The sequence below is a fragment of the Triticum aestivum genome, chromosome 1D (genome assembly GCF_018294505.1).
Source record: "Triticum aestivum cultivar Chinese Spring chromosome 1D, IWGSC CS RefSeq v2.1, whole genome shotgun sequence".
In the NCBI taxonomy this organism is placed as follows: domain Eukaryota; kingdom Viridiplantae; phylum Streptophyta; class Magnoliopsida; order Poales; family Poaceae; genus Triticum; species Triticum aestivum.
Genome location: NC_057796.1, coordinates 478,849,962 through 478,868,795, shown reverse-complemented (window position 1 = coordinate 478,868,795; position 18,834 = coordinate 478,849,962). Strand labels below are relative to the sequence as shown.

The 18,834-nt window shown below is 44.7% G+C and overlaps 1 pseudogene; it reads right to left on the bottom strand.

Annotated features, from left to right (window-relative positions):
• Nucleotides 1–7,816: 7,816 nt before the first annotated feature.
• On the bottom strand, nucleotides 7,817–12,002 carry LOC123161130 (eukaryotic translation initiation factor 2 subunit 3, X-linked-like; annotated as a pseudogene).
• Between the last annotated feature and the right edge of the window lie 6,832 nt (nucleotides 12,003–18,834).

The following is an 18,834-nucleotide window of genomic DNA, read 5'->3' as shown; positions in this document are numbered from 1 at the left end:
TTGTACTTGAAGAAAAGTCCAATGGCGTGGTACAAGAAGTGTCAGAAATTAAGTGGCTTATGTTTGGTACATCTCTAAGTGATAGTTCTCATGAAAGCCAGCATGAACAAGTAAGTAGTTCTTATACATATATTTTATATGCCATGCGTTCTGTCAATTTATTTACATGGATTGACTTTCATAAAGTACTCAACGTTTTGTAGGACTGATGGTCCATCGTAAATATTTAGAAGCATTCGAAGGAATTGTAACCGCCAATGAAGAATGATATCCATTCAAGCAACACGATGGTGTCCCTCGATTGAAGATTATTAAATATTATCTTTTCTAGTTTCTCGTTTTCCAGTTAGACATGAGAAAGTACATTGCTCATATAAGCAATGCTTTTGAATCAGATATTGTATATTTTAATTCCAGAATCGCATGTCAGAATTTTGTTAATTTACCTGATTTCTATTAAGAAAAGTGGTTATCTTTCAATTCATATACTTATGTTTCTATGTTAATGTGGATGTTACTATTCAAATGTCGAAAGATTCATAAAGTGATCACTGAACGAAAAGTTATTACTGAATATAAGTTATTCGAAGGATATCATAATAGTGAAGAGAGTGGTTGTTGATACTATAAAGAGGTTGTTAAGGATACTTTGGTAACCATAGGAATATTATTAGCGATGAAAAAGGTGGTCGTTCATACTGAGTGTGGTCGTTATTTCCACGGGATTGACGACAACACACTACCCCGTCGTTACATTAGTAACGACCACAGTGGTTGTTATACTTTTAACGAGGGAGCCTATTACGACCAGCAAATTGTGGTCGTTAATGACCATTAACAACCACAATTCAAGTTTTAGCGACCACATATACCGTCGTTAAAAACCGTTTTCCTAGTAGTGTCCACGATGTCGAGCTAAGGCATGTGTGGCTGCGCGTGCATGCTGATGAACAGGTACATGGCCATGTTCAAGTGAGGACACCGCGCTCAACTGCTTGTGCCCTAGACGCTGGTCGAGAACACGTTATTCCTCACTGTTGGCTGCATGAATATGCATGCGCGTGGAGCTCAAGAAGATGGTTAAGGAGGGAAGGTAGCTGAGAGGATACTATACTAGCTAGTATACCTGCTTCTCAGCCTGGAGGTGCGCAATGCATGCGGCGATGGTGCCTGGGCTCGTCGGAGTGCAAGTGGCGATGGCGTGCAGCATGGAGTGGAGCGGCGTGCCCTGAGGGATGCGCCTATGGGAGAAGACGGCAAACGTCCTATATATGTATAGTTACGTAATATATGTATATACAGAGGTATAAAAACAGAAATCCTCCTACGTACAACTCTTACAAAATCTGAGTAATGTGAGAGGGGGGAAAAACTGCCTACAACAGAACGTGTTACGGACCGGCTCAAACTACACTAGTACGTAAGACTTTTTGTAGAACTTGCACGTAAGAATAGGATTGCCGTATAAAAATGGCCCCGTGGCAGAGTACAAGAATTGTTGGATGGAGACAGGAAGGGTCAGGAACACAGACGTAGCATGCAGAAGAAGCAGGAAGCCTCGTCCCGCCCACGAACGATAGCATGCATGCCTGCACACACGCAGCGGAGACACCACCAAGCATAATAATGTCGCTCTAATTGTCCAAAGCTCGATCCTGCGGTCAGTTGGATAGCAGGTTGGGCGGTGCTGCAATAGATCACTGGTTCTATTCCCCTGCCACGCATATTGTTTTTTTTTTGACTGACAAGTGGGCCTGCATAAAGGCAAAAGAGAGGGTGTTGGGGTGTTTGACCAATTAACAGAGTAAAATACGGAGCTATACGTTGAGACAGTGACCGTATAATCACCTCAAGTCGTATATAATGACCGTATTGATCGTATTCTTAAGTATAATGACCAAAGTGAGTTTTCGACACAAGTTCAGTGACCACGAATGCATTTTACTCTACTATTAACTACTAGAAGAACAGGCGCGCTTTGCCACGCTCGGTTATAGCTTCGGCTGGCCTTTACTTTGCAACTGTACTTTCAAACCTTGCAGACTCGAAACTGATATTGGCGTGAATGCTCCAGTGTCAGATACACACAATGGTTTAGGTGCAGACAATGGACATTTTCAACGCTCGATTGATTACCAATTGACACATAATTTCTCAAACAAATATAAAAGAAAGTTTTCCACAGTGTTAAGATTTTTATTAGGATACAAATTTAACAGACTGTAAGACTGAAGGAAATATTGTAGGTAGGGTAAGGAATTTAAATAAAGGGATGCATTGCATCACAATCACCTTTCTATTAGTATACACGGATAGAGAAGGGATCACAATATCATCAATTTTGGTTTGATGTTTGTATCTTGATGTGAAGAAAATGATGGGAAATCGCATGATCTGTGCCAAGAGAATATAATTATATGAATGCTGAGAACCTAGATATCTTTTACGCACCAAACAAATATGCATGCTATTCATGTCAGTATTTCAAACCAAGGAACGAAAACAAATGAGTGAACTAAGATAGACGACATCAATCACCTCCTGGTACCTCCGAAGGACAACAAATGTTCTGCCTGAATGTTCAGAGACCAAATAGAGATAAGAGATCCAATAATTGGACCAGAGAAAAATACCACTACTACAGAACGGAACTGTGAAGCATGGCCGGACTATTTCAAAATCACCATCGAGAAAACTTGGAGCATGCAAACTGCACATACTGCATAACTGGATGCATATTCAGCACGAAAGCTCATACATATTTGTTCTTGGATCTGGAAGGCCAGCTCCCATGGCACGGCCTCCCCTGAATGGATGAATCAACAAATGATTGGCGAGCCCTAGCAGCTAGGTCCTCTCCCAGCCTCTCGAACAGTTAGCCACCATATCAGGTTAAGCCATCTCACCTCTGGGCTCTGTTTTTCAATATATGATGCAAAGCTATTCATGCTTATACTTCACATAATAAGAAATGAATCATTCCTACAATGCTCAAACTAAAAGAATGCCGAGTAGAAGTCCATAAGTTGGATCAGAATCATTTCTGAAATGAAGTCTAGAAACAGCGCCTTGAGAAGCAACAGATCATGGATTATTGTCAAAACATGCAGGTGACACCCTGACAGTTTTAGGAGCCAAGTAGTCTGCAGGTTCTTGCACAGAGATTGCTTCTCAGATTTGATGGGTCAACCCAATAAAATAAACTTGGCATGTGAACCCGTCATTACCCACATCAAGCTGCCTACTCCAGCTAAACAAGTCAAGGCAGCTCTTAAAATCATGTAGCATCCACACCATTTCAAAGTTCGAGAAACAGACCTGAACTTTCAACATGTTTCATCAACAATCAGACGAAGAATTGATTTACAATAAAACAATACAGTACAATATTTGAGCTTAAAGTTCAATAAGACAGGTTGCTTTCAAGGCCTCGTAATATAAACAAAGCACCAGACAGACTGAGTGTGAGAAGCATTCACTTCCCATCACTCACGGCCGGCTGTGTACTAGTATTAATTTTTAAATGCCACAGTTATGCAACTGTAGTTACTAAGTATAGGTTCTCTAATCCCTGAAACATGTTAGAGCAGTAAAAAAATCGGGTTTCCTCCTCTAAATCACACCTAACTGACCCGTTATCACTGGTAGAGGAATAGAACTTTTACTCCGGAGCCGCCCCGACTCTCAAATATACTCGGCTGTCCACCACTGGAGTAAAAGTTTTGCCCTCCCACCCCGCGCATGTGTCCTCCCCACCCCACGCCGTATTGTCATTGGCGTTGCCTCCGGCGACCACCCTTTGCCTCCGTCAACACCCCGATGTCTCGGTTGCCCTCCTGCCCCATTCCGAGACACCCACCGGTTGTTGTCGTTATCGAAATCAAGCTCTATCGCTGCCATCGCCGCGTCAATCCCATCGCCAGAAGCACACACCAAATCAGGGTTGAAGTATTCGATGGATTGCCTAGGTGAGCTTTAGTGCTTTCTTATCTCATTTTTCCTTTTGGCAATTGAATTGAACCTAGTCATTTGTAGCGTAGATGAAGAGGTTGAGGGAGATGATCTTCGACGACTCTTCGTCGGAGGAGGAGAAAAAAGACGATGACAACTTGGGAATGGTCGTTGCCATGATCTTCAACGAGGATTTGCGGTGGCCAAGAGGAAGATCACAATTCGGCCATATGCACATCAATCGAGATAGAGCGGAGGGCCATGTCAAGATTATGAGAGATTACTTCAACCCTGATGCAACCTATCTGGAGAAGTATCTTCGCCGGCGATTTCGGATGCACATGATTTTTTAGGGAGTTAAGTTTAGAGGATCGGTTAGGGCATTTCTAACCAATCCCCAATAAATAAAGGAGGATGAGGAGGTTGTGGGCTTTTTTGTTGTGCCTCGGTATTTCTTTTTCAGCTGAAATTCTTCCTAACAACATAGCTTGTGTGTCAGCCATTTTCGACTGAGATGATTCAACAAGATCCAATTGTTCTTGTAACATTTTTATACTCTCATCCACTATGCTAACTTGCTTCCCTAAACCTTTTAATATTGCAAAAGTATGCTCCCCTACTTCTTTTCTAATTTTGGTCCGTACCTGAACGCGTAGTCATGGTCCCCGATGCTCTCTTCCCCTAAAAGCACCCCTAGATTCTTAGCTCAAAATGCTCTAAATTTATATGTTTGGCCCACTCCAACGTTTTTACCTCTTTGATTGGCTTCCTTGTATAACATTCTAGCTCAGTACCTGTTCAGGCTCATCCTTCATGATGAACCCGATGAGACGCCAATGGCCCGTTTTATCGGAAAAAAGATAGTCCAAACCGATTGAAATATGTTCAACGCAAGGCATAATGGTGACAGTGAGAGATTATGTACCATGGACCACGCCAAGCGACAAGATGATACCATGGACCACGACAAGTGTGGGGACGTTTCTAAATCCGTCGGGCAGCCTAATCAGACTACAAACGCCCCTTTGGACAAGGGAACTGCACCAGGTTCGGTTTGGTTCCTTTGGGGTGGTTTTGGCGCCTAGCCACCTCTGCAGGGACAGGGTCGAGACCAGGGATCGATCCAGCGGAGCAGGAGCCGCCTCCGCTTCCCCCGGCGAGGTCACTGGTTCATGTGTCGACGACCTTGGAGGTGATGGAGCTGGTTACCCACTCGGCTGAGATCCTTGGAGGGAGCCCGAGGTAGGCGGCCTCTGCTCCATCCCCTACTTCGCCACCCATGGAGCTGGTTACTTCTTCGAGGGTGGTCTTGGGAGGGAGCCACTTCAATTTAGTGGTACACTTTTTGTGGCATGTATCTTATATTTTGTTTAGGGTATACCAATCCACCATCGTAAGCTGACAAACAGAGAATGGAAGTGCATTGAGGATCGATTTGAAAACAAGCTGAGCTGCTGGAAGGGCAAGCTGATGTCATACGGAGGCCGGTTAATTCTCATTAATTCGGTCCTCACGAGTATGCCCATGTTTCTTCTTTCCTTTTTCGAGGTACCTATTGGGGTCCGGAAAAGGCTAGACTTCTATCGATCACGATTCTTTTGGCAGAGCGATGAACTAAAAAGAAAGTACAGACATGCTAAGTGGGATATCATTTGTCGGCCAAAAGACCAAGGAGGTCTAGGCATTGAAATTTTGGAGGTGAAGAACAAATGTCTTCTTAGCAAGTGGTTGTTCAAACTTTCGATTGAGACGGAGGCCACATGGGCTCAACTGCTGCATAATAAGTACCTTCACTCCAAGACCTTTTCCCAGGTGACAGTGAGGCCGACTGATTCGCCTTTTTGGAAGGGATTGATGAGAGTCAAATCACTCTTTTTCAACAGGACAAGGTTCATAATTGGAAACGGTACCACTACGAGATTCTAGGAGGATACATGGCTAGGGGACACGCCCCTTGCACTCCAATATCCGTCTCTGTATAGTATTGTTCAGCGTAGAGACGCGTATGTGGCTTCAGTACTCCAGTCCATTCCGCTCAATATTCAATTTAGGAGGACGCTAGTGGGAAACTGTTGGGAAGCCTGGCTCAATCTTGTGAGAAGATTGATGGATGTTCAATTGTCTCAACAGCCCGATCGGTTATGCTGGAAGCTAACTAAGAATGGAGAGTTTTCAGTCAAATCCATGTACTTGGATGTAATCAACTCTAGCGTGATTCCTCGTTCAAAGCATGTTTGAAAAGTCAAAGTACCTTTGAAAATCAAAGTGTTTATGTGGTTTGTGCATAAACAAGTTATTTTAACTAAGGATAATTTGGCAAAACGCAATTGGACGGGATCTTCAAGATGTAGCTTTTGCGACCAACATGAGTCAATCAAACACCTTTTTCTAGATTGCCCTCTGGCAAAAATACTGTGGTGGTCGGTTCACATAGCTTTCAACATCACTCCTCCGAACTCTATCAACACGTTATTTGGGACGTGGCTTGATGAGATAGATTTTGCAACAGCGAGACACATTCGTGTAGGAGTATGTGCTTTATTATGGGCAGTCTGGAACTGCAGAAATGATTTGGTCTTTAACAGAACAACAAATATTCATTTTTTGCAGGTTATTTTCCGAGCCACTGCGTTGGTCTGTATGTGGTCGCTACTCGCTCCGACGGAGGCCAGGGAGTGTTTGGTTACAGGATCTATCCGATGGGAGATGGTAGCTCGGGATATTTTCAACTGGTTTGGATGGCGGTCATGTAATAGGATAGGCATTTAGTTCCTATCGTTTTTGCCAGCCGGTTGTGGCTTCTCTTTTCCTTTTAGCTCTTTGTGAGCCTTTTATTCCTTGATTGAGACAACAAGACTTGTGTAAGACCTTTTGCTTATTAATAATCATGGCCGTATGCATCGTTCTGATGCAGAGGCCGGGGCGAACCCCCCTTTTCAGAAAAAAAAATCTTATATTTTGTTGGTTAAAGATGTGGTCAAAGTTAGGCCCGGAATACGATGGGCCCTGTAAACTAGTCTTGAGGTAGTAACCTAGTGATGAGTGATGAGTTGTACCCAATAAAAGTTGCATCAATTTAGATAAGTTCTTAGTGAATATTGAAGTTTGCAGTTTGCAATAGACACCGATTTCACTGTAGATCGGGGAGCATTGATTTTACCACTCGCATCCCTGTAGCATTAAAACTCATCAAAATTATCAAAAAGATTTGATGTGCCCGTAATATTCAGAGCTGGTTAGCTTTTGGTGCTCTTGTTGTCAGTCCTGTAGGTATAGTTTAGATTTTTGAGGATGTAGGTTGTCTATGTTGTTGCTTTGGCTGGTGCGTTGTTAGATGGGTGTAATGGCTCGGCCTGGATGTTGTTTGACACCATTTCCATAATGAAAATGGGGGCCATGTGGCCCCTTTTATCCGAAAAAAATACTTCAAACCAATTGAAATATGTTCAACACAAGGCATAATAGTAACACAGTGAGAGATTATGTAAATCTGAACCAACCACGAGTCCACGAGCATGATAACATGGCAAGTAACAGATCCTCAATTCGTACACACAAAAAAGCAATCTACTCCCTCCGTTCCTAAATATTTGTCTTTCTAGAGATTTCAAATGGTCACCACATACGGATGTATATAGACATATTTTGAAGTGTAGATTCACTCATTTTGCTCCGTATGTAGTCACCATTTGAAACCTCTAGAAAGACAACTATTTAGGAATGGAGGGAGTAGTTGCATAGACAAATCTGGGACGATGACCCGCAAAGACTAGAAGACATTCAAACTCATGTACAAAAACAACACCTAGGAGGAGCTCTCTATCCTTCCACATTTCTTCTCTTGTTGTGCAAAAAGCAGTTTCATTCAGACCGGGATTTCAAGCATTGCGCCAGCTTGGATCTGGCCCCATCCGATGAGGCGCCAATGCTTGTCGACACGGCGGCTCAGGGCGACCTTCTCGCCTATGCTTGTGCAGACAGGGGCTTAACAGCGACCACGCGGGCGCCAGTCGACATTGACCCTATGTTAAGCATCAAGATCTCACGCTTGCTGAGCTTGGCGACCTTCCCTGCCTTCTCCGCACCCTTTGATCTCACACCCAGAAGACTTGGGAGAAGTAAGAAGTTGATCTGCAAAGCAATATAGTCCAAGGAAATGTTATTAACATCCATCTCTGTTTTTGGCTAAAATTATACTCCCTCCGTATCAAAATATAAGACGCTTTTGACACTGATATACTGTCAAAAAACATCTTATATTAAGTTACAGAGGTAATAAAAACTTTGACAAACCTCAAGGATGCCATTAACAGCTAGAGTATATCTCTGTTTTGGAAAAAAGAATGAAAGATTTGACAAACCCATGTAGTCCAAGGATGCCATTAACAGCTAGAGTATATCTCTGTTTTGGAACAAAGAATGAAAGATTTGACAAACCTCAAGCTCCACAAACACATCAGGGAGCGACCCGATTTCTCCCAGGACCTGCCCAGTCAGCCTATCTGCACGACTCAAAGTCGGATCCATGGTCGTTCCCACGCCAATAAGCCCTCCCGGCAGGGCACAGCAAATTGGAGTTCATTCTGTTCGGCATAGAGCGAGACGATCCTCGAGTAGATCGGGGAGCATTTGATTTTGCCGCTCGCATCCTTCAAGACCATGCCAGGGCGAACTTCGATATTTTGGTTCACCCTCAGGACTCCCTGTAAATAAGAGGATCAACATTATTCACCACAGGAGAAAAAAACAACACCTACAATCTTGAGACTGAGCATCTACATCTACATACCCTGAGGATGGTGCCACCTGCCACCCCACCCCTGATCTCATTAACCTCTGAACCGGGCTTGTTGACATCGAAGGAGCGAACGACAATCATGTTGGGAGGTGATGTGAAGTTCCTCTCTGGAATGGGGATTTTCTTCACAATATATTCACAGATGACATCAATGTTGTACTTGAGCTGGGCGGATATTGGCACCACAGGAGCACCTTCAGCTTTCGTGCCCTTACATACACAAATGGGAGTAAAGATCAAACCGTAAAGGCAAGACATGTACTAATTATAACAAGAGAAACGACGAACAGTAGTTACCTGGATGAATTTTTGGATTGCTTCATGCTGATTCATTGCTGCACTCTCCTGGATAACATCAATCTTATTCTGCAGAATTATGAGGTGTTTGAGACCCGCAAGAGCCGCCAGATGCTCGGATGTCTGGGGTTGTGGGCAGCTCTCATTTGCTGCTATCAAAAGCAAGGCTCCATCCATGATAGCTGCTCCATTAAGCATTGTGGCCATGAGAATGTCGTGTCCCTGTTCAAAGAGATGGAGAAACTTTATGATCATAAATACATATAATTGACAGCAAACAAGCTGATCGACAATGTTGCTAATCACCTGGGTAGGACAATGTTAGTGTACTAGAACTGTACTCCCTCCATCCGAAAAAACTTGTCCCTCAAATGGATGTATCTAGCACCAAATTAGTGATAGATACATCCATTTGAGGAACAAACTTGGGACAAGTTTTTTCGGACGGAGAGAATACAAAAAAAACATTCATAACAGTAACAGGGCAGGGGAGGCTTCATCATACTGGACAATCAACAAAGAAAACATGTCTCAGAAGCTTCATCCTAGTGTTTTCAAACCCAGGGACATCACAGGCAGGAGAATCTTCTTTTCTGCTTCCATTAGAGCATCTCCAGCCGCGCCCTCAACAGGCCCTCCTAGGCGACTTTTTCGGTGCCGGCGCCAAAAAAAGCCCAGTCGCGCCCCCAGGACGACGAAAAGCGCCGGTTCGGCCCTTTTTTCCGCCCGGCGGCCGCAGGCCGAACCCGGCGCGCTGGGGGCGCTTGGGGCTCCGGCGCAAGGGAAAAGCGCGGCTGGCCCACGCCGTCAGGTGAAAAGTCAAGATTTTCTTCCCCGATTCGCCTCCCACCCCCCGCACTCTCGGCCGCCACTAGGTATATCCCGGCGCCGCCCCGCCGCCCTTCACCGGTAGATAGCCATTCCCCGCCGGAAAAATAGCAGAGGTTCGCCGCGGCAGCCCCTCCGACACCAGCTGGGTGTTTCCGGCCGCCGTTTCCTGCCGCGGAGGGGCAGTTTAGCGGCGGGTGCACGCCCACCGCGCGCAAGGTGTTCGGCGATTTGCCTGCCTCGGCGATGGACTCGGATGACGAGGAAGTGCTCGCCGCGCTGCTGGAGGAGGAAGCCGAGGCCGGCGTCCAGGAAGAAGAGCATCTCATGGTGCTCGCCCAGCTGCTGGCGAGCAATGAAAAGCCGCGGCGAGGTGGCTCGGCGCCGGGGCGGGTGAAAGCAAAGAACCGGCATCGTCTCGAAGGCTACTGCATGCTCTACTCCGACTACTTCGCCGATGCTCCACTTCACGGCGACAGAACATTTCGGCGCCGTTATCGGATGAGCAGAAAGCTTTTTCTCAGGATTGTGAATTCCATCCGGGAGTTCGACAACTACTTCAAATGCAAGATGGATTGCACCGGCAAACTTGGATTCACCTCCATCCAGAAATGCACGACAGCGATGAGGATGCTTGCATACGGAGCTCCCGGTGACTCACAGGACGACTATGGGCGCATGGCCGAGTCCACCAGCATAGAGTGTTTCTACAAGTTCTGTCGGGCAGTGGTGGCAATGTTTGGACCGCAATACTTGAGAACACCCAATGCGGAAGACACCTGCTCGGATCCTAGCACAGAATGCAGCAAGAGGATTTCCTGGGATGCTTGGAAGCATCGACTGCATGCATTGGAAATATTTATGTTGATACTTGAACGCCGAGCCACGGCGAACCACGCAGAATATGGGCCTATTCTCGCCCATATGGGCCTTTTTCGCCGAAATGGGGCTTCAAAAGTGGGCCAAAATCGGCGACTGGGGCCGACGACTGGGCGCAAAACCGCCCCCAGCGCCGAACGAATCGCCGGCTCGCCCCCAGGGGGCGATTTTTATGCGTCCTGGGGGGGCCAACGGCTGGAGATGCTCTAAGCCCTTTACATAATTGAACAGAAGTCAAATAGTGTACAAGAGCTTAAAAAACAGAGCAGTAATTGTGAGTGTGTGTGGTAAATAATCGTACGCTATTTAATATCTGGAGATCAAATTTGATACTCCAATCATGAGTATACTACCATATATTCAATAGAAAATAATCATATGCACAGACAGGTTCAATAATATATATGAGTATAGAACAGTGCCCCTCAAGTTCTTTGCTTTAAACTGTAAAGAAGGTGAAAGTAATAAAATCTAGAGTAATGAAATCATAATTTTCGGTGCATGATTTGAAAATTCAACATACTTGCAGCACATTGGTCGTGGACACCTGTCGTCCTCGCATTTATAGATTTTTGCATTAGCATAACCCAGCTTGATAGTGATGTTACGTTCAAGCTCATTCTTGAAGCGAACAGTCTACAAAACAAAATAAAGGCATTCGTTAGAATATTATACAAAATAAACTACGGATGGAAACACACATCAAAAGCCAACAAAATGAGTTCCCACCAGGTCAGGTCAAACTTTTGTGAATCAGGTTTAAAGACATCTGCAATGTATTCCTAGCATAAATAAAGTATATGTGTAGTTTACTCGTTCATATACCAAAAAATAATATATGCATGGCACAACTAAGTAAGTAATAGCACAAACTCACAAGCAGTCACTGATAACTGTGATATATGCTTGTCACTTGTCAGGCATATATATACAGAATTCAGGTTAAGAACTTGAAAAGAAACTGTTGCAAACATAACGAATGATGGTATATATATACCTGAACTCCGGCTATAGCTTTCACAACGGTAGACTTCCCGTGGGCCACATGACCAACTGTACCTGGGGGTTAACATGAAGTAAAAGTAGTGAAGATCAAAAAAACGGTGCCAAAAGGGAAAGAGTGGTGGTGTCAGTACTCAGTACCAATGTTGATGGTGGCTTGGCGTGAGATAACTTGAGGTGACAAAGGGTGGAGCTTTGTGACATCAAGATTTCTTAGGTCCTGCTCCATTAATCCTCCGGCCGCCATGTTTGAAACTGAAAAGAAAATATGGTAACAAACATGATTATGAGATTGACGAGCTGCAGGAAAACAGAAGACGATCGAGCTGTTGTCACCACTAGAGAGCGTGGCGCGATCGACGAAGAGGGTCGCCGCGCGCGTGGACGGTCGCCGGAGACGGGGGTGTGCCGGTGGTTTATACGGAGGTTCGAGCAAGAGCGATCAGCGTCTGGGAAAGATGGCGAGAGGGCGAGCGAGCTATCGTGGCTTCCTCTGCGGTATTGGATTCAATCAACTGGGCGTGTTCCTTCCATGCCGCGCCAAGCACTTTATAGCTCCGGGCGACGGGCCGGCCACGCTGTCAACCAGTCCGTGTCCGACTAGAATTAAGCAAGGAATTCCCTATTTGGCCTTGCCTCCGTCTTTCTCTACCACCAAGTCCTGGTTTTGGCAAGGCTCTAGTCCAGATTTTTCGGCGGGGTTTTATTGCCCTTTTCTTCTGTTTTTTTCGGATTCTTTTTAATATAGGTTTTTCTTTTCAATTTTCCTCATTTTAAAATTCTTGAACTTTTTAAAGTTAATAAATATTAATTTGATTTCACGAAACGAATCAAATTCATGAACTTTCTAAATTTCATCAATGTTTTTCAAATCCATGAATATTTTTCTGAACCTGTGAACATTTTTCTCACGAAATATCTCAAAGAAGTGATTTTTTTAAATATGTGAACAATTTTTCAATTCTCATACATTTTACTAATTCACAAAAAATAAGATCCGTGATTTTTTTTTGGAATCATGACTTTTCTTAAACTTTGCATTTCTCAAAAAATTGTGGACATTTCAAGAATACTTGAACAAGTATTCGTATTTACCAAAAAAAAATCATGGACTTATTTAAAATTCATGAACATTTTATAGAATTCGTCAACATTTTCTTTAATTGGGAAAATTTTCCCAAATTTGTGAACAGTGTTTTTTGAATCCACGAGCTTGTTTTTATGGATTCTTTAACTTTTTTTCAAATTCCCAAAAAATGAAAAATCATGGTCATCTTTCAAATCATGGAACATTTTTTTGATTTTGCAAACTTTTTCAAAGTTGTGAACACTTTTTCAAAGCAGGGCAAGATGGAGAAAGTATCAATTGGGAGCAGTTTGATTGTCGAGAATTATTTCGTGACTCTTTTCTTGTGCAAGAAATCAATGATGTAACATAGTTTTAGTTTCTTTTTTAACATCAGTACAGACACAACCGCTCATATACACGCACATACATTCATTCCTATGAACGCACACACGCACACCCTACTCCTATGAGCACCTTTGAAAAGACTGAGCCGATATATCATCTTGAGATTTACGAAGTCACCGTAGATGTCTCGTTGTCGATGGGAACGTCTCCCCCAACTGAAAACGCATCGCCAGAAATCCTGAAATAAATTCAGGAATAGTGCGAGCATCAAGACTTGAACTCTGGTGGACTAGGATTACCATTGTCCCTCTAACCATTCAACCACAGATGAGTTCGCGTAGTTTTAGTTTTTGACGGAGTCGCCTATGTTTAATTAGGTGCGTCGTTGCTCGATCGGCTCATACTAAAGTAGCAAAGTCCACTTCCGCGACTCCAACACAAAACGGACGCGCGCACCTACGTCCATCGGGCCCAACGAATTAACACGTACGCCGCTCAGATCAATCGCCCCCGGAGGGAGGATGGAAACCTGCATGGCCGAATCGGCGAAATCACTAATTAAAGAGTACTCGTTGCAAAGAATACTTCACTTTTCTAGTTCGCGACAAGTGGTGCACATGCAGCGCGCCACTTGTCGCAACCTGAGAGTTTTTCTTTTTTTTCGTAGATCCGTTTATTCAAAATGTTTTATCTCTTAAACCGTGCGTCCAAATCTCGAACCGTTTTCACCATTTGATTTCTCGCGTCGAGATCTTCAAAACTAGATCCCATGTTGTTAGGTTTTGATGAACTTTTTTTCACGAAAAAAACCGGACAAAAAAATCGGGCGAAAAAACCGAACTAGAGCATGTTTTTTTTTTCCTTTCCGAAAGAGGCACGCCCATGCCTCACGCCCATGCCTCTCGCGAAAACACAACCGTGCCTCTCGCGAAAGCAAAACCGTGACTCTCGCGAAAGAAAAAAAAACAGAAAACGCGTATTTTTTCCCTTTCTAAGAGACACGGCCGTGACTCTCGCGAAAGCACAACCGTGCCTCTCGCGGAAGCAAAACCGTGACTCTCACGAAAGAAAAAAAAACAGAAAACGCGTTTTGTTTTTCCCTTTCCAAGAGGCACGGACGTGACCCTCGCGAAAACACAACCGTGCCTCTCGCGGAAGCAAAACCGTGACTCCCGTGAAAGAAAAAAAAAACAGAAAACGTGTTTTGTTTTTCCGTTTCTGAAAGGCACGGCCGTGACTCTCGCTAAAGCACAACAGTGCCTCTCGCGGAAGAAAAAACCGTGACTTTTGCGAAAGAAAAAAAAAAGAAAACGCGTTTTTCGCGAAAAAAATATTTTCAATTTTGTTTTTTATCGAAAAGCTAAGAAAGACAGGGGAAAAACCAAAACGTCGAAAAAACCCGGGAAACCCCGTTTAAAAAGCCGAAAACGCGTGCGGAAAAATAAAAAAAATCCGGAGGGAGCGTTCAGAGCGCGACACGTGGCGAATGGCTGAGAGCTCGCCAAGTGACGCTGATCGTTGCGAGGTCTCTCCCGAATCGGTCAATCTCGCCGCCGCGCTCCCGAACGACATCGTCCTGGAGATCCTCGTGTTAGAATATTAGGCTCATTTATGGGGCAGCCCAATAAGCAATTTCTGAAATCTCAAAAACCCATGTGTGCGAGCAAGGGGTGGGAGTGGGAAGTTTAGTCCCACCACGAAAGTTGAAGGAGTTGCACACCACCTTATAAGGTGGAATGTTGTAGCACTTGTAAGTGAGTGAGAATAAGAGAGTCTCTCGCGCACTCCTCCTCCTCCTCCTCCTCTCGCACGGCACGAGACAAATTCTATCTTTATTTTTGCTGCTTAGGAAAATTGAGTCGTGACGGACGCGTCACAGCCTAGTCGGTTCAAGTACGGCTCGCCTACCGTCCAGGTCGGGCGATCTTGCTCGTCGTCTTCTGCGACCGGTCGTCGCCAACGTCGTCATCAACAACATCGCTGCTCCAACGACTACCTCATCTGCAAACGATCGGTATAACTGCAGTGTTCCTCTCCTTGGTTAAACATGTTTGTCAGTGTCATGTTTTGCGATGTTGTGCTGCCGCTGTTCATGTTGCTTAGTGCTTCTAGTATGCTTGAGATTCACATGTTAATAGTAGTTTTCGTCATGCTTAATACCCATGAATTAATCATGGAAATTATGCCTAATTATTTAACACCTCGGCCGCGTCGACGATGCCGCCACAATTTTCCGTTGTGCCACGACGTGGGCAAAAACGACAAATTTGACCTGTGGCTGAAATGAATTCACAGAGTGAACTGTTCTTAAAAGAATTCCACTCCGCCGACCCTTTCGTATAGCTCCCGACATCCAGGCGTCACACAACACTGTGCAGCGCCTGACTGAAAGGCGCTACACACCTGATAAGCATCGCACCTCAGTCTGTCGAAAAATTGCTAAGTCAGTATGCAACGCCCACTCTATACAGTGTAGCGCCTAGCGTCTAGGCGGCATGTATCGTTCAGGGATGGGCCTTTCGCAGCAGCTGCATGCATGTGCCTACGGTCTGATCACATGTACACTGTTCCATAGTCCAGCGGACCTTTGACTGCACCGACCGATCGACTGCCAGGCCATGCAAAACCGGAGGCGATTAACCAACACAAGCGGGTCGGACACATGCATGTGAGCGCGCTTGCATCGAAGAAATCACCATGCACCCCGGCCGACACTTACGTATCCGCGGGAACGTCAACCACACGATCCTGCGGGCGTTTGACTGCCCCGATCGATTGACCACCAGGCCATGCAAAAGCGGGGGCTGATTAGCCAACACGGGCGGGTCGAACACATGCATGCAAGTGCGCTGGCCGGAGGGTGCACCCAACTCCTTTCTAGCCGGATTCATCTGTCGGCGACTGTACTCTCTTGCCCCCGTCTTGGTTCCGACGCCACGATCGCCGCTTGGCACCGACCGTCGCCTCCTCCGCTCGTTTTTCCCTCACGCCGCGGCCTCCTCCTCCTGCGTGCCCAACACGATGGCGCCCAGTGGGCCGTGTGCAATCCGCTCGCCGCCACGTGCGACATGCTCCCCCGTTCTCGTGGCCGGCTGCAGGGTATATCGTGACCTGCTATGCCATTCTAACCGCTGCGGACTGCTGCAAGAAGGGGCAGGAGAGACTACCCTTGCCAGAATACACGACTTCCTTCAAAGTGTTAATCATCGGGTACTACAAGCAAACGTATCATCTCCAGATGTTCTCATTCGACAAGCTGAGGCACGGTCCAATTTAGCTATCCCTTCATAGATCACAAAACGCGATGATGATCAATGAAGTCAAGTTACTTCTGGGTGAAAGGGATAGCCCTATTGCTCATGTTAGTAGGCACCAAAATGTTGCCAGTCATAGATTAGCCTCTTTTGGTCATGTAGAAGCTAAGATGGCAGTTTGGCTTCAGTCTAGCCTTGATAATGTACCACAACTATGTTCGGAGGATCTCCCTCCAGCTTGAGCAATGAAATCCCTTTTAACCCCGTAAAAGAAAGAGTAGTGAGTTTTATGCAGTAAATCTCCATTGAGCATGTCTTAAGTTCGTCTCTAACTCTAGGCATGGAAGTATCCTCCCCTCAAAAAAAGAGGCATGGAAGTATCCTTGAACCGATGAAAAGAGCTCCATGCATGATCCATAGTGATTTCGCAAAAAAAAGAAGAAGAAAGCATAGCGATTTCGCTAAAAAAGAAAGAAAGAGGCATGATCCATAGTGGATGCCCACCTATTTGGCGCTACGACACGACTAGGATGATGATGCGCGAACACAATGTGAAAAGACGCGTGTGCATGCGCGCGGTCGACCGAACGTGCACTGCATGCTATGTTTGCTGGTGCTAGCTATGCATGAGCAGAGGAAAAAGATGCGATCGAGACGTACACGCCCATGCATGAGCGCCCGGACTTTCCTTTCATGCACGCACGCACTCTATATATGTCTACTCAAATAAAAGGTACGCACTATGAGGAGCATAGGTAATTGCACAACCAGGTTGTTTAGGCATGGGCATTTCTACGTGGATCGATTGGGAGCTTTATACATTATCCTCCTCTTCTCTACTCCATCACGACCACACAAGTGCAGCTAGCCGTATAGGAGCGTATTATTAATTTGGTATTAATATCTTTGTGTTTGTGGAGCACATGCGTCGCAAGACAATCCAAGTCCACCGTACTCCAGTACCGTACGTATCAAATCACTATACCAAATTAAGTAGAGGTAGGGCGTACTAGTACGTGTTAATTGAGATGACTGTATGTATCCTTGCACCGTGTTTTAAGAAAAAAAAAAGTTACTAACAAATGGCTCCGTGGCTGGGAATAAGTAAGGCTACCGTAATGAGAATATCCTAAGTGGATGCATGTCAACTAGTTTTTTTAATGATGTGGCATATAATTAAATGAGGAAAAAATGTGATATCGTATTAAATGGTGTACTACATGCATGGCAATAAATAAAGGAATCTACAATGCTATACCTTACGTGAGTGAGAGGGTGTTTGTTTACAAGGACTTTTTGGTGTAGGGACTAAAAAAAGTCCCTTTTAGTCCCATCTAAAGCAAATATGAGAGATTTTTAGGGACTAAAAGTGGGCATTTGGGACTAAAGAAAGAAGACCCTGAGGGAGAGTCTTTTGGAGACTTTTTTCAACAGTTGCCCCTGCCCACTTGCTAAATTAATAACCTCTAGTTCATTACTAGGGGGAACATGGTCTTTTAGCATGTTATTTAATAACCTCTAGTCCATGTTTAGTCCCTGGAACCAAACAGGTAGGGACTAGGGACTTTTTAGTTGGAACTAGAAAAAGTCCTAGGACTTTTTAACCAAACAGGGCCTGAGTAGTATCGTAAATGGGAAGTCACTCTGATTTCATTTGAGTAACACCCCTGCTTGTAGTCTAAAAACCACATTTTCAACATAATTTGTTTAGTACTTCCTCCATTCCATAATGTAGTGCGCCAATACTTTTTGAGATTCAACTTTGAACATAAATTTGGCCAATAATATATAAATCATTTCACTGAAAAATTATACCTTTGAAAACTTCTTTCGAATAAGAATTTAAAGGTATCTGTCGTGCTCCCGTCGCAGTCATCCATATTAGTTAAATTTATGATCAAAGTTAAATCTCGAAAAACGTGGGCGCACTACATTATGATTATGAAATGAAGGGAACCGGATCCTCTAACATGAAGAAGAGAAGTCAGATAAGCTACACTAACCCTGACTTCCCTCCTTCACATCCATATGATTAATGCTAAAATGACTTGAATTAATTTGCAAATTACAAATCTACTGTATACATTTACTAAAACTACATACAAATAAAATTGTGGTGCAATAAAAATTTCAGATTTATTCCTGTCAACAGTAACTGCCTACTATACCTGCTTTCTACAGTAACTCTGAATTTCCTTCTCTGTTTTGCACTAGGTTGCACTGTAGCTTACGTAACTTCTCTCCCCCGTGGCAGGGGGTCCGTTCCCGGAATGGAGGGGGGCAACACTTGCCACGCACCAAGTTCAGTGGGTCAGTCCGTCCCTCTGCCGTGACCGATCTTCTGCAGGGCAATGAACTACTCACTACTGTGCTGCACTGCAGGCCACGCACCCCATGCACGTACGCTGCCG